The 15,171-nt window shown below is 39.7% G+C and overlaps 1 long non-coding RNA gene across 1 annotated transcript in view; it reads right to left on the minus strand.

Moving 5' to 3' along the window:
- Window positions 1-8,769: 8,769 nt before the first annotated feature.
- The window catches only part of LOC119031928, a 34,560-nt gene continuing 28,158 nt past the window's right edge, over window positions 8,770-15,171 (minus strand). Inside the window, exons 2-3 of the long non-coding RNA XR_005078747.1 lie at window positions 9,857-10,239; window positions 8,770-9,268 (exon numbers count right to left, since the gene is read on the minus strand). This is a non-coding gene — a long non-coding RNA (uncharacterized LOC119031928). The remainder of the gene's footprint in view (window positions 9,269-9,856; window positions 10,240-15,171) is intronic.

Below are 15,171 nucleotides of genomic sequence, written 5' to 3' on the forward strand. Positions count from 1 at the left end.
AAAAGAATCATAAAAAATAACTTGCAACTGGAAAGCAGAGATTTGAAAACAATCGTACAAATAACTCCTGCAGAGGTAAATTGTAATAATTGGATGGAATATGAATGACAATTGACTGATATAACAAATAAAAATGATACTTTAGTGCAGCAATTACACCACATTCACTTTGAATGGAATAATAAATCAATAAAAAATAATTCTTGCAAAACAACCTCCAACAGAGAACACAAAGAACACTATCACTCTTATAACAAAGTCACCTGGAAAGAAATTAAAGGAGAGAAATGACATACTTCAAGCATTCTGCTATAAATTCTTTACATCAGATAAATATCTAAACCTCAAGGATATAAACAATATTCCTAACATGCTTCCAACATTTATTCAATATAACGTCAAATATCGTTTACCCGTACACAGCGTTATTGACTTGAAATCTTGCTAGCAAAGCATCTGCTTTCTGGCTGATGGCTGAGCCGAATGGGTCTGCGAGTTGAGCGGACGTGATTGGTTTATCTCCCATTGCTAAGTTGTATCTAAGATTTGTCCTATGGGAGTAGTAAATGTTTCGATTACATAACAAACCCATAGGATTATACTGGAAATGGGGTTATGGCTTTTGAAAAAGATGACATTTTGATTGCAATGTGTATGAAAAATATATAACCATTTTTTCTCTAGCGAGAGATCATGGTATAAGTGGGATAATTCCTTTCAGGGTGTCCATAATCAAGCATTATGGATTCCATAGAGGCCACCATCCAACACGCAGCAGAGGACGGTAATGAACACCTCGTTGGTTACCAGCCCTTCCATAAAGCACAAGGTCCAGATTGCTTCCCCTCTGAGATTTCTGAGGGATTTTTTTTTTGTTTTTCTTTTTAGAAATCCCTTTAACTCCACCTCAAAGTGTCAGAATACGACTTCTTGTCATTGCAAACAACAATACTGAAAACCACTAAAGACTCCACCTTCCCTGCCAGAGAAAAGTAAATTACAATACACATTGATCAAAGTGGATAAAATAAAGATAGACTCATACAAAATCACACAAAGACTACTCAACATTATTCACACAATAGCGGCTTCGTTAGATGGAGACAAAGCATTTGATTAACTTCCTTGGATCTTTCTTTTTGGTGATCAACAAAAAATGTATCAACTGGGTCAACACTGTACGATTCAACAAGGCCCATAGCGAAAATCAACAGATAAACTTGATGCCATTTTCCCATTGAACCCCTTGCTGCAACTGTCCAGTGAGCAGAATTTCAGGTATACAATCAACCAGCGTAAACCATAGAGCAAGTCTGTATGCAGATGATCGTACATTAGGTAGAAAATCACAAATTACACATACAAAAATTGAAATGGATTCCCTTAATGTTTTTGGGCAGTGTATATAAATGGAGCTAACCTATGGAACAATGCTGTCCCTGATTAGCTATTGAGCAATAATAATGGAAAGAACATGATGCCTCACAATTGCCACTCATCAGCAATGCCATCAAAAAAGCTGCCAATGCTTCATAAATATTACAACAGTGAAAACTCTAGTCAGCTCAAGGCAATTAAAAAAAAAAAATCAACTCTTTAATAAGTTTATATTACCTTATTAGACCACAACCTTCCCCTTAAAACCAAGGAAACACATGTATCCTTATGACTCCTGGACTAAATACAAATCCATTCTCAGTGGCAAATAAACCTGACCTTCGACTGGTTCAATATAAAGATTCAAATGTAAAGAAAACCACAGAGCACAGCTCACAGTCAACAAAAAAAATAGACTAAAATGTCTCTGCAGATTAAATGCTTACTCTACACCCCTGACACTTTGGATGATAACACCCATGGCAAGCTGGCACTGCCCACCTGTGCAGCACTTCAAGGAGGAAAACACTGATGAATTGTCCCTGACCTTGGACTGCCAGATCCACTCTCCCACCCCAGGGCGACCTATCATTAGTCACACAAAACACTAGAAAAGAAAAGTAGTAATGATTGTCCTTTTGTCACCAAGAAGACCATCCTTCTCAGCTGGGAAAGCAGAAAAGATTGCACATTTCAAAAGGGATAAATACATATAGCGAGGAAAAAAAATGGCGTGGTACAGCAGAAGTGTTGACTTTTACTGGATTAAAGACTGTGTTTTGTGGTTGTGAATTTATTGCAATCTTCTTCTCAGCCATCATCCACTTTACTTGTAATAATTTTGCAAAAATGTCACTGTTTTAATAATTTGTCAAAGTACCAGTAGTCATCCCTACAACGCTGTCAAAATACTGAGATTTTTAATGTGTATTGCGAAAAAGCCTAAAAACATCTCTATTACTAAGCCAATTGTGATGGAACAATTTTGCAGTTTCTAACACTTAACAACTTAATATGATCAACTGAAACAGAAACAGCTGGGTAGGGGGAATAAAACTTGGGAGGATGTTACAAGTTTCAAAAGTAGTTTATTGGCACCAGAGTAGAGCAGTGCTCTAAACACCGAACCTAGAAGTAATAATCAGCCTTAACAAAGGAAAAACACAAAGAAGTAAAAGATTGATGAACAACTTACCAAATCTCCTCACCAAAAAACAGGGGAAAGAGATAAAGATAAACAAGCAAGGCGCCTCTCTCCTACTAACTGTTACACCATCTATTCACAGGTTACCATTACGAAACACAGAATATACTTAAAAAAGCTCTTCACTTCACCAAACCATCCAATTCAATGCTTTGTCAAAAACAAATCACTGAACAGGCTTGTTACACACAGATATAATGAATACACCCACAGAACAAAAAGGAAGGTCATCAGCTGGGGTTCAAGAAAAGCTGCTGTAATCTCTCTGCTCCAATCCAAAGGGAGCAATCACTCCAAACTCCAAATCAAGAGGCCCAAACCTGTTTCCTCTTAGTTCAACCTCACCATCACTGAGAGGAAGAGAGGGACATTAGCAGCAACACATATATACACAGATGAGCAGGGTCGTTACAAGGAAGTGAATGAACAGCCATACTGAAAAGGTGAGCTTTTTGAATATGTACACAATAATAATAATAATAATAATAATAATAATGTCTCATCCTATTAGTTCTCCTCTGAGCAGCAGGGTGGAGGTGCAGAAGTTCCAGGAGCTTTGGGAGACACAATTGTTCCGCTCCACGCTTCCAAGCCTTCTAACACTTTCCTCGCTGAGGGAACTTGCATGAGTAACTTCCCTCAGTTTATCAGCTCTGATGCCGTGCTTATCTTGCAGCTAATTTTAGCCCAACCCCCGCCTCCTGAGGAGTGAGAGGAAGCCAATATCATCAATACTATGTAACCTTAAAGCTGGACAGGGGGCAGCTAGCTTGCTGCGCATCATCTACTCCGGTGAAAGAAACAGCACAATCTTTCAAGCTTTTGAAACAAGTGTGCCATGAACTACGGCTCATTGGCTGGCACACTGGGGTATAGTATGCTGGTAAGTGCAGGACTACAGTATGTTTTAGAGAATTTTGGCTGAAGGGAGCTCTTTTCTTTTTTTTTTTACCTTCCACAGATATTCTGTGATCTCAGTAACACTGATTCAATTGTTACTTTAGACATTACAGCATTTCTAATCTCCGCTGAATTTTAACTCAGGGTAAGGGGCTCCATTTTCTAATTTATTAGTCTATTAGTCTCGCTCGGCATTTCCCCTCACTGTTGTAGTGAAAGATGACATAACTGGCACCTTCAAGACCTATTTGCTGCTGGAAAATGTCTCCTGTGGCAGGCGCCGGGCTTCTCAAAATTGCCGTGCAGCGCTGCGTTTCTATCTATCAATTATTAATGTGTCTATGTTCTGCTGGAGACCCTCTTACTTGAGGGATGTGCTGTCTCGGTATTATGGTTATTATCTGCTTTTTGACTCATGGAAGTGTTTTGATATTCAGGAGAGTCACCTAGAATTGGACAAGGGAGACCAGAGAGCATGTGGTAATTGACAAGGCAATAAAGACGAGGGTGGGGAGATGATGCATCGGAGAAGTTAAATTGATCAATAATTCCTTACGTATCTCGCAAGCAAGTTCATCTTATAATTCATTTATTTATCATGTTCCTTTTTACAACTGTAGTAACTTAAGCTTGTTTTAAAGTTAAACTGGCAAATTCGAGTCTCAAGACTGACCTGACATTTTTTCTTTTTTTCTTTCCTTGTGTCAAAAAAAAATATCCCTGCATTGGGAATGACTAAAATATTCAGTACAATAAGAAACAAGTAGCATATACTTTCAGTTCCTCTCACACGTATGGTACTGTGAAAATAACAGCTGACACGTGACAGAAGCACATGAAAGTACAATATCTCATAATGATAAACCATCTGTCTTGCTCATCTGCTCCTCTGCAGATGAAGAAAAGTCATTTTTGTATGTTCAACAGCTCTTAGCAGTCTGGGGAGGGAGAGGAAGCAGCTGCATGTGGCACAATGAAAAGTGGAGCTGTGCGGGTCAGGGTTGTGCATGAGTTTACAACTGGTTTCGTTCATTTTCCCCTAATCCTTCATCTAATCAAGTGTTCCAGTTGTCCAACCTTAACAATCATTCAACTCACCGTGAACGAGCTCTTGACATGATCTGAACCAAGATACCCCAACCTAACAGTAGTTTTAAAAGAAAATAAACAATGACCAACTGTGTTGTCCTGAAATAAAAAGCGCAATGTGAGAGATATAAATGGAAATATATACTAATAACTATTAGTTGGTACTGTAAGTTCTATTCAATCTCAAAAGAATCGCAACCCGTAGCCTCTCGCTGAGAGGTCATCAAATACATCCGTCATTATTCTAAGCAGACATTGATGGGGCTGGAATTTAAATTTTAAAAAAGGGCAAAAAGCCTTATTGTTTAAAAGTTTCCCATCCTGAAAAAAATTATTATCTTATTTTAATTAGTCTATATCAGACAGGGACAGACTCAAAACATGGGAAATCCATTACGATGACTAGATACTTGACTTGAAAATGCTCTCAGACCTCCAGACAAAAACCCACAGTTGAACCACCAATGAATGAGTCCTTATCTCAACAAAAAGCTCCTTTTTTGGGGATTCCAGGAAGCAACAAAAAACACTCAGTCTGTGGCTCAATACAACAGTTGGCCAACCTAAATAAAACCCAAGTGGCGCTTCTTGCATCTAAGCCTACTGATTCTCAGAGCTCTGGAGTTACCTCCTATAGTCCAGCCAGTGTACCGCTGTTAGCTCCAGGGAATGGTTAGCGTGGGAGCCGAGTATTTTGATGGTGTGGGTCCACAGGGTGCAGAGGAAAGAGTTTGAAAATAACCTGTTTCTGCAGCACAGGTGGACTTTGAATAACAGACTTTTCAGCTAACTGACACAAGCTAATTTGAAATTCAAGCCCAGGATGGAGTCTGCCTCTTTTGTCACATTTGTCTTAACTCATAATGTTCCACATCTGGAAATTCACATCCACTTGTGGTAAAAAATAACAAAAAAAACCCCGATCACCTAGGATCATAATTCACGTAAGAAAAATACCAGAGTGCGAATAGGAAAACACAACCACAAAAAGCAAAAAGCACAACAACATTAACCTCTTACCAGAAAAGGTAAGCTCTGGTAGCTGATTGGTCAAACACTCTGATATGTTTTTTCCCACAGAACACATCTTAAACCATTTTTGTCAGAGGTGTAAGTGCCTACATTACCAGACCATAATAACACATATATGAATGGTGTGCATTCATCCAGTAAGCAACGAACCTTGTCAATATGAAGTGCCGACCTGTTCCAGTAGATGTCTAATTTGTTGCGCTTTCTGCTTTTGCGGTTGTGTCTTGTGATTCCCGATTTTGTTTTTTCTTATTTGCTGTTGCAAATTGCACTTTAGGGCCACCGTAGGATGTGAGTAATTCACATGTGAAAATGTCCAGTCGCATGGGACCTTATTTTTCTATTCACATTCGTTAGTATACAAGTCAAGTGTATAGTTGTAATTTTCAGATGTTCAAATTTAACATCTGACATTTTTCTAAGAGGCCTGCTGGATAGAAAGCCTTGGCATTCTCGGAAGAAACAGATGTATGGAGTAAAGTCATCTACAATCCTCTAAGAATTGGACGCGAAGTGACAAAAAAACATATCCTTTAATTTCTGTTGACCTAAAAAAATAATAAATATAATAAAAATAAAATCTAGAACAAATGTACATTTCTGTCAAATCACTACGGATTAGAGTTCGCAACCAGTCCCTTAAACATACTGTAGCTGTGGCAGAATTTTAACATTTATTTCTGGGAAAAGGCACTGGCAGACTACCAATTATGACTCAGTGTTTATGACTAAGAATGTGTTAATCCATATCAAGCTCAATTTTGACATTACCCCAATATTGGCTTGCATAAACACTGAGTGTCTTTCCCAGCTGAACTTGCCAGTTCTCCGTACAGTCATAATCGTGGATCATACCAGGACATAATGTTCCTGTGGTGAAGAAAGCCTCAAATCATTTGGGATTTTGGAGTCGCTCCCTTTAGCACGTTTTCTTTTCTTTTTTTGCTTTATTTCATTCATTACTGACCGTTAGCCTAACGCAACACATCATCCACGCACTGCCTCTCTGTTTCTCTTCTCCTGCTGGGCATACTGTGTCCTACTTGGAATCCATGACACACATGGATGCAGACCATTGGAAAAAAGAAAAGGAAGAGCAATTTCTTTTTAAAATTATATTTGAAAAATAACCAAACCTGAACACAACCTGAGGCTAGAGTGCACCTAAAAAAAAAAAACCTCAACCCCGATATTGTGTCGGGGCCATTAGGCTCAGGTTGGTTTACAGAGCTGGACTTCGGGGGTAATGATGATCCACTGGGGCATCTCTGGTTGATATAGTGCAAATAGAAACCTCTTGGACTCCAAAGAAATTGCATTGATTTACTGTAGATTTGAAAGATAAACAGGGCAATAACTGACGAGCCTATTTCTTTGTTCGAATGTTAAGACAGAAAGCTTTCAGAGCTCTCTCTCCCTGCAGAGCTACTTCTAAGCTGGCGTGCACATCAGTAATGGACCTGCACAAGTTTAAAAACCTGACATTCAGAGGGGAAAATTATTCCTTTGGTGGACTGTGGCGAGCTCCACAGGTTTTGCGTACATTTTTCAGCTCCGCAACATCTCCACGAACATATCTATTACCGTATAGATATGCATTATAGAGCTGCAGGAAGCACTGCGGGGAAACACTGCTCTCCTGTAGCCTTTTTCCTCAAGATGAAAACACTACTCGGCTACCGCTGCTGTTGCCTTGGAAACCTGGTCACTCTCACTCTTTTATCCACACTCTTCACCACTCGCTTCATTAAGTGCGTTGCTGCTGGCAATTAGAATAAAAACCAGCGGCAGGGCTGGCTGTCTTGAAATGCAGTCTCCAATTAAATACTTTCAAATAGCAATGTTTCTTGTGGCTACATCTGCTCTCTATATAATAAACCATGCACCTGGAAGCTATGCTTCTGAAAGCCTGCACTTTGGTTGGTATATACCGATGAATGGCTCCAGAATGTCACAATCTCTTTCAGCGCCGCAAATACAAAATGCAACATGGATCAGAAGCCGCCGTGTTGCTGTGATGCTTTTTTTCCCCCTCCGCGCTCAAATAAGCAAAAACAATGTTCAAGACATTGTTACGGTTATCTCACAGGATGGAGGAAAAAAATGCCTGAGTGATCAATGCAACTCTGCATCCTTGTGTGTGCACCACTGTTTCAAAGTACTGGAGGGAGCAATTTTTTATAATTTTTTTTTGCTCCTCCGTTCAAGGCCATTTCTATATAAATGATATAGGCGGAGCGAACAACGATTTCAAGTCTTTAAGTCGGAGCACACTCAGCAATTTATATCACTGCCCAGGATTTTCACTTTGATTAACTGAGGATGTTATTACGGCATTAAAATTGATGAAGTAAATTTAAGTGAATCATACGGGACGTTTGCTTTAAATGAATAAGTGCGCTCGAGGAGTGCACTTGGTATGTTTCATGTACAACATCATCATTAATTTAATCTTGCCCGTCAGCGGCTCTCACACGTACTCAAAAAACTGAGAAAAAGAAGGAGACGCGCTGTGTGTGCGCTTCGGCCGTCACAGCAAACCTCAGCTGAGCCTGCATGTGGAGCCTCGCATCGTCTCATTTAACACTCTATCACGTCCCACCTGAGCACACCCTCAGTCATTACCGAATTACCTACAAGCTACCCATTTGCATCGACAGAACTTTTGTGATCGAACGACAAGGCCTCAGACGATCAGGTCGGTGTGATTGCTGATTTCAGAGTGCTGTCTTACACAAAGCAATGAACCATAAAATCTCACAGTATCAGATATCTTTTTGGGATGTTTTTGTTATCTGTAATTATAGATAAACTAAATTAATCCATCATAACCCTGAAGACTGTTTCACTTCCTGCTACAGTCTACTCGGAACAAATCCCTTTAACAAACATCAAATTTAACTGTCACTCTCCGCTCCTCTGTGAAAATATCTGAAAATAAATTTCAGACTTAATATCTTCACTTCAAAAAAATCTTTGTCTAAATAGAGGCAGTGGCTGAGAGCGTTTCAAAATTAACTCAAACGATGCGGCATGCTGCCACCAAGATCGAGGACTTGTTATGATGCGACAGCACTGAGTGGGATTGAATTTCGAGTTTGGTGTAATGATTTGTTTTACAAAGAAAAAGACATAATGACTGCAAGGTTGAAGGATACAAGGTTCACTTTAATCACTGATATCAATATAAAAACACGTCTCCGGCACAGAGCGCCTACATTTCATTCTTAATTTTAATGATGTGAAAAGTAATTGGTCAGATAACAGGTCAGAAATCTTCTTTTGCAATTACGCTGCTGTGAACCTGAACATCGTGTTTTCCTCCCATGCCTGTGCTTTTCACAGAGCACCACTGGGAATTGATCCTTGACTTTTCGCTCTGTGCTGTTACTTGAAGGTGGGGTGTGATAATACATGCTGGCTGCTCATCTTGAAGATTTTCTCCTTACAAAATAATCCTATCAACACCAAAGACTGTAATAGAAAAACAACATGACAACTTCCCACGATGTTAATGCTCTCTGATTACTTAAAAGGAGACTATGCATTTCACTTTCCTTCTGCATTAGACATATATAGGTTCTTGTGTAAGGTCTTGAAAGTTTTGGCGTGGGTGTGCTGACCAATCACAGGAGCTAAAGGAGGATGAATACAGTGTTGCAGCACCTGAACAAAATGAGGAAACAGATGTGTTTTTTGAGCACTAAAGCATGCAATTATGTTCTAGTAGTAATTCAAAATAAGAAAAAGCATTTGTCTCCTTTAAAATTATCACTTTCTTAGTTTAAAACCCAAATGTGCAAATGCAAGAAAGCAATTAGTTTCATTTTACAGGAAATGTGCAATTGCATGAAAGCAATTAGTTTCATTTTACAGGATCAGTTTAGGTATGAAAAAAAAAAAAATACTCACTCTTTATAATTAAATACTAGCATTGTTATATTGCAATTGATTTTTGGCCAATAAAATCTTATATTTGTTCCGCTACCGGGATGAAAGTTGTCTCATCACTGGCAGGTAAAAAAATCTATTACATTAACGAGAAGTGTATTATGTTAGAGTTATTATTATCACACCATAAGCCTGCAAATTCCCTATTACATGAATGTTTTATGACTTCAGTGGAAAATTAAAACATCAACAGTTTTAACGGTGCTCGCTGCACATCCATCATTCTTAAAAGCTGTGATGAAGGCGCTATTGTTTTTTTTTATCATTCATTCATTTCACCGGTCGGTAGGCTCCATTACTCACCGCCAATCTCCAATTTCCACACAAAGGGAACAAAAGTCTACACAACAGTAAATTAATAAAACAACTTCATTCCCTTTGACACGAGCCAAGCCTTGTCCACAGGCACCAGCGAGGCCCCCCTCTGCACCTCCTCCCCACCCCCCACCAATGCACCTGCTGGCTTTCAGGGTCGAGGCTGACGAGTTAATGCGGCTCAGGTGTTGTAATTGAAGATTGCTACCAGCTGGTTGCAGTGTAGCTTGGCAGGGCAGAGCAGAGCGGAGTTGGCTGCCGGGGCTGAACAGGTGAGCAGGCGCTTCAGTGCTGCTGGCCTCTGTTCACAACAAGCCCCTTGTTCATGGAGAGGCACTCGTGTCTCCAGGCACCGCACGCACATAATGGCTCTAACAGTGAAATAAAGAGGGGAGAACGAGCGCTTCATTGAATATTAATCTCGAAGAATACTCCAAAATTAAAACCAACTAACCTCATTAGCAGCGTTTTTTTAAAAGTAGAGAGAGAATGGAGTCAAAAAATCAAACAGTGTTTCATTGTCCAAACACTTCCTGGGCCTGTCTGCGGCGCCAAATATTCACTTAGTTTAATGCAAACAGCCCACGCTCGTCGAGGCGCTCAGGACGGTTTTTAGATTAAATAAGTCGCAAATTCTATTCTAAACTCTCCACAAGCGCTCTCTGCTAGCACGGGAGAGCTCGCTCACCACCACTTTGTACCTTTAGAGGATCCATTTAATGCCTTCCATTTACATCTCTAAACCTGATAAACATGACATTTAGGCAGTAATCTAATAAGCCACCACTACAGGTCCAAATGGAATTAACGCAGTTTGCAGTTGCCCCACAATGTATCCAGTGTATACATAGACGTCTTCAGATGTCTGAGCTACATTTGCAGTTTCTCCCTTATCTCGTTCTCATTTCCATTAGCGGGATAAGCCGTGCATTTATAATGTCTATCACTATCTGCAATAACTAATAAAGGCTCCCGACATAAGAGGTCACGGTGGGAGTTTTCCTTTTTTCCTCAAGTGCCCACTTCAATTTCAGTTAGATATAGTGCCGGATCTCCTGCCAAACGTGTATATATATATATATATATATATATATATATATATATATATATATATATATATATATATATATATATATATATATATATATATATATATATATATATATATATATATATATATATATATATATATATATATATATAAAGTAGGCCTATGTGGTTGTAAAATTCATGGTGTTTTATTAGGAGGTGATTTGCAAATGTAAATGAGTGAAAACTATCCAAAAACAATAACAGGCATGTCAAGAGCATGGCTTATGCAACTGGACTAATCTCGGAGTAGCCTGGAGCACGCGCTGTGCGTGCTTGCAAACACAAATCAACCTTTTCTTTATGTTTCTATTCAGTCTTTTGTCGCTGCTTGCTGCCAGAGAGACACAGGATATGTGAGTAAAGCTGCAGGGAGGTGAGTTCAGATGCTATGGTTATGGGACAGTTCTGTGTGACCACGGGCTATTCCCTGCAGCTCTCAAGAAATTTGAAATCGATCGTTGCATTCACACACTGTGGCACCTGGGTGGGGATGGGTGCAAGCCAGCACCTTATGCCTCTTAAACAACTACAGTGGGGCTGCATCGTGAGGGCCAGCAGCACTGTGCAGAGAGACAAGTCAATAAACAGTTATTCGCGCCAGCAGGTTGTTTGTCAAGTACAATTATGAGGGGCAAAAAAAACATTTTTGAGACTGATATTACCCAGTTCAAACCAGGTACAGATCCGAATGGAAGGTAAATGTAAAGATTCAAGGATGGATTTGGAAGAGGTGGAACTTAATACCAACAGTAATCAGAAGCTGCTGTTAGAAACCGCAAAAAGGGCCAGAAAAGGCTCCTCACAAAAGCAGGAGGTAAATGAAGACAGAGGCAGACGGGGACCATGAAATATGCATGTCTGTCCTGAAGTGGAGGAGGTATAAACAAGTTCCCAATAAAGACTAAAAATAAGTAAATAAATAAATCCACATGAAATGATAAGGATTCAAAAGCAGCAGTACTTGAACGACAAAAAGGAGGGGGGAGGTCACATGCTCAGAGCGTGTTCGCTCAATAAGATCCAAGATTTGCCGGCATGCGACACACGCAAAGTCATCCGCGAGAACAGAAGAAATCTCATGGCAAATGAAATGTTAAACAAGAGCCATGTCTAGAAACAGTGTAACGCCCTCAGGCATTACAGTCTGTTGTTGGGAGATAGTCCTGGCTTATTATACTTTACAGGCAGCAATTCGTAATTAAATATTAAATCTAATTAGCAGAATTTCTCTCTCTTGGTGAGTAATTCGCTGCACTGGCGTAGCCCTTCAGTAACGTCACATGCTAGGTTTAATGTTGGTCTGGTGTGATAGTGAAGTAGAAGTGCAGTAGTAGTTCTCAGTTCTGAGTTATTCTGTTCACCGCCTGTATCATTATGCCCGGTGTGTCGACTGCAGTGGGAAAGGGTTTCCAGGTATTTGACAGAGAGAGCTGTTCCAACATTTGAAGTGTTTCATTATGTTTAACTAAAAAAAAAAAAAAAAAAAGAAAGCAAGAAAGCTTGTTAGGGAGTTTTTGCGAAGGAATATTAGCTTTCCTTCCATTAGTCCTTGTAATAGTCCTTTGAGTTCACAGCCCAATCATCTGACACTTAAAACTAATCACCTGCCTCATACAATCCGTCAACTTCTCATCGAGGGGCCTCTAGGTGATAGAATAATTGGTTATGGTTCACTTTCTTCCAGGAGGGAGATGTTGTAGTTCCTTTTTTGTCTTCTGTGTCTACTTCTCTCTGAAGGGTTAGGTGACGGCGACGGTGGAATCCTTGTGCTAAACAGAAACATCCAGTGACATCTCGCAGGCAGAGTTGACTTTGCCGGATTTGCGGGAGCCCCCTGAGTGTCACTTGAGCGGATCCAAATAATTGATTGGGCTCATTATCCCAACGCTACATTATCTCTGTGTGAGACTTTTGCGTTATTTAGTCGCAGCATTCTCTTCTCTACTTTCTGTTTCACCGGGGGTTTTATTGCCGTATTAATTTGTGCTTGCCATTCTTATAACTAACATACCGCACTGTTTAGAAACTGCTGCAGGATGAGTTTTTTTGAACATAGCCTTGACTGCTAGTTGATGGAAATGTCCGAGAGGCTCTGGATTTTTTAACAGCTCTTGAGCATTTTAACAAGCACAGTCCAGCAGTTATTGACCAGCACTATCTGTGCTGAAATGCGCTTTCATTGGGAATCAATATTGGATAGTAGCAAAGTGTATATTATCAATGTATTCGGAGCCTTTTTAGATGCGATTTGTTTACTCATTAAAACACACTTTTAACCCTAAAGAGCAGTCAGTACATAAACATATTGATATTATTTCCATATTGTATAAAAAAATACACTTTAACATACACACATATATATATTGCAGAACTAATTATCCAAACCTTTATTGGTCTGTCACTTTCCACACTCACATATCTACAGTACAATAATCACCAGCTGATTGTAATCCTCCCAAACAGCTGACCCGCTCCCCTCCAGTGACAGAATGTAACCTTTAGGAGGAACTGCCCCATCTCCTCGGGGACAGCCAGCGTAGACAGCAAATTCAGAGCAGCCGAGTCTTTAAAGAGGCAGCCGAAAAGGGCACCGGCTTGTTGAGGGGGGATACACACTCAGCTCACGGATGTCAAAAGCCCCTCGGAGCTTTGCCTGCTCACCGCTTGATAATTGGTCATCTATCTACTCTCCTGTGATCACCGGTTTAGTTCCACCTCCCTGGGTCAGTCATTTATTTCTGGTCCCATTGCTGGTTGTTTGTTTCCAGTTGTGTGGTCAGCTTTACTTCAGGTCCTGAGATGAGATATTTCATTTTCTGGTGCTGCAGTCAGTGGTTTCACGACTGGTTTCAAGGACATTGCAGTCGGGTTGTGCAGTGATGCAGCCATTTTCTGCTTAACTTTATTAATTGGCTTTAGACTTATTCAATGCAGTGGGAACATTGTGTTTCGGTCATAAATATGTAAAGAGGCAGTCACTAGCTAATGCAATGTTTGAAGAAACTGCTATGGGATTGTTGGCTACTGAAAAGAAGTTGCTAAATTAGACTGCATTGCTTAAAAACTGGAAGCTTGATTGTTTGCTTCATATGTAGCTGGTCGCTAAACTGCAAAGTATACTGAAAGCAATGAAAAGTGTTGAAATAAGACTTGTAGTCTAAGGACTTATATGAGCTGAAGTATACAGGGAAGGAGTTGAGCTGTCACTTGAGTTGTCTTAGATGTTATACGGGTGCAGTATCAAGTTGAAGGCTATGCCCTCAGTACAAGCAATGCTATATATTGGAGGGAGTTGAATGTGTGTGCGTGTGTAAAAAAAGGAATTCACACTTTTATTTTGAAAGTCGTCATAGTTCGAAAGGCCTGCAGTAAGTGACCGTTAGCATTTGGGACATTTATTTTCAAACGAATGCCAAAGTCAATTGAAAGAGGGCACATTTTTCTATATTTTTGTAGAAAATGAAAAGCATGAAGAGTCAGAGATGTGGGATAAAAGGTGCGAAAGGTGAGAATTTGGGTTGAAACTAAAATTGTCAACAGAATGTAGAGGAATACCAGTTTTGACGTTATGAAGTTTATGTATTGTGGTGCAAATATTTAGCCTGCTAGCCAGCTAATTCTTATTGGGTACTTTGGTGGCACGCTGCCCCATATTTGTTGTAAGTATAAATTCAACAAGTGGCCAGTTCTTACACGTTGCACCTTTAAGGAAAGACGGGTAAGTTTTCTGGGGAAAAATTCTTGAAAAATGTCAAATATTTTGAAAAGTATTAAAAATTACAAACACTGACGCTATTTCTGATAACATCCACAATAAGCTAAAACATTTTGAGGTTTGTCAAATGTCACTGTGTTGAAGTAGCATTGTGAAATCAGAATGAAAAACCAGAATAACTGAGAAATTGCTATTGCCAAGAGTCTTAATGTTCTTTTGATTGTACTTGGGATGTGGCCCTTACATGGAACATGAGAAACCCTGTCAGTCATCTCCCTGTTTACAGTGTGATCATCTTCACTTCCAGTATCTAGGTTTTCTGATCATCTTCTTGCACATTTCTCACCATGTCTGTTCTGTACCAACAAAGGATATTCGGAAAAACCTGCATAAGCTGTTTACAAGCCACAGTTGCCTCTTTTGGAAGCATATCCAGGTTTCACAAACCAGGATAAGCTGTTTACAGGCATTATATTTGGGTGATATTCCAGCGTGT

Source organism: Acanthopagrus latus, chromosome 13, assembly GCF_904848185.1.
Source record: "Acanthopagrus latus isolate v.2019 chromosome 13, fAcaLat1.1, whole genome shotgun sequence".
In the NCBI taxonomy this organism is placed as follows: Eukaryota; Metazoa; Chordata; class Actinopteri; order Spariformes; family Sparidae; genus Acanthopagrus; species Acanthopagrus latus.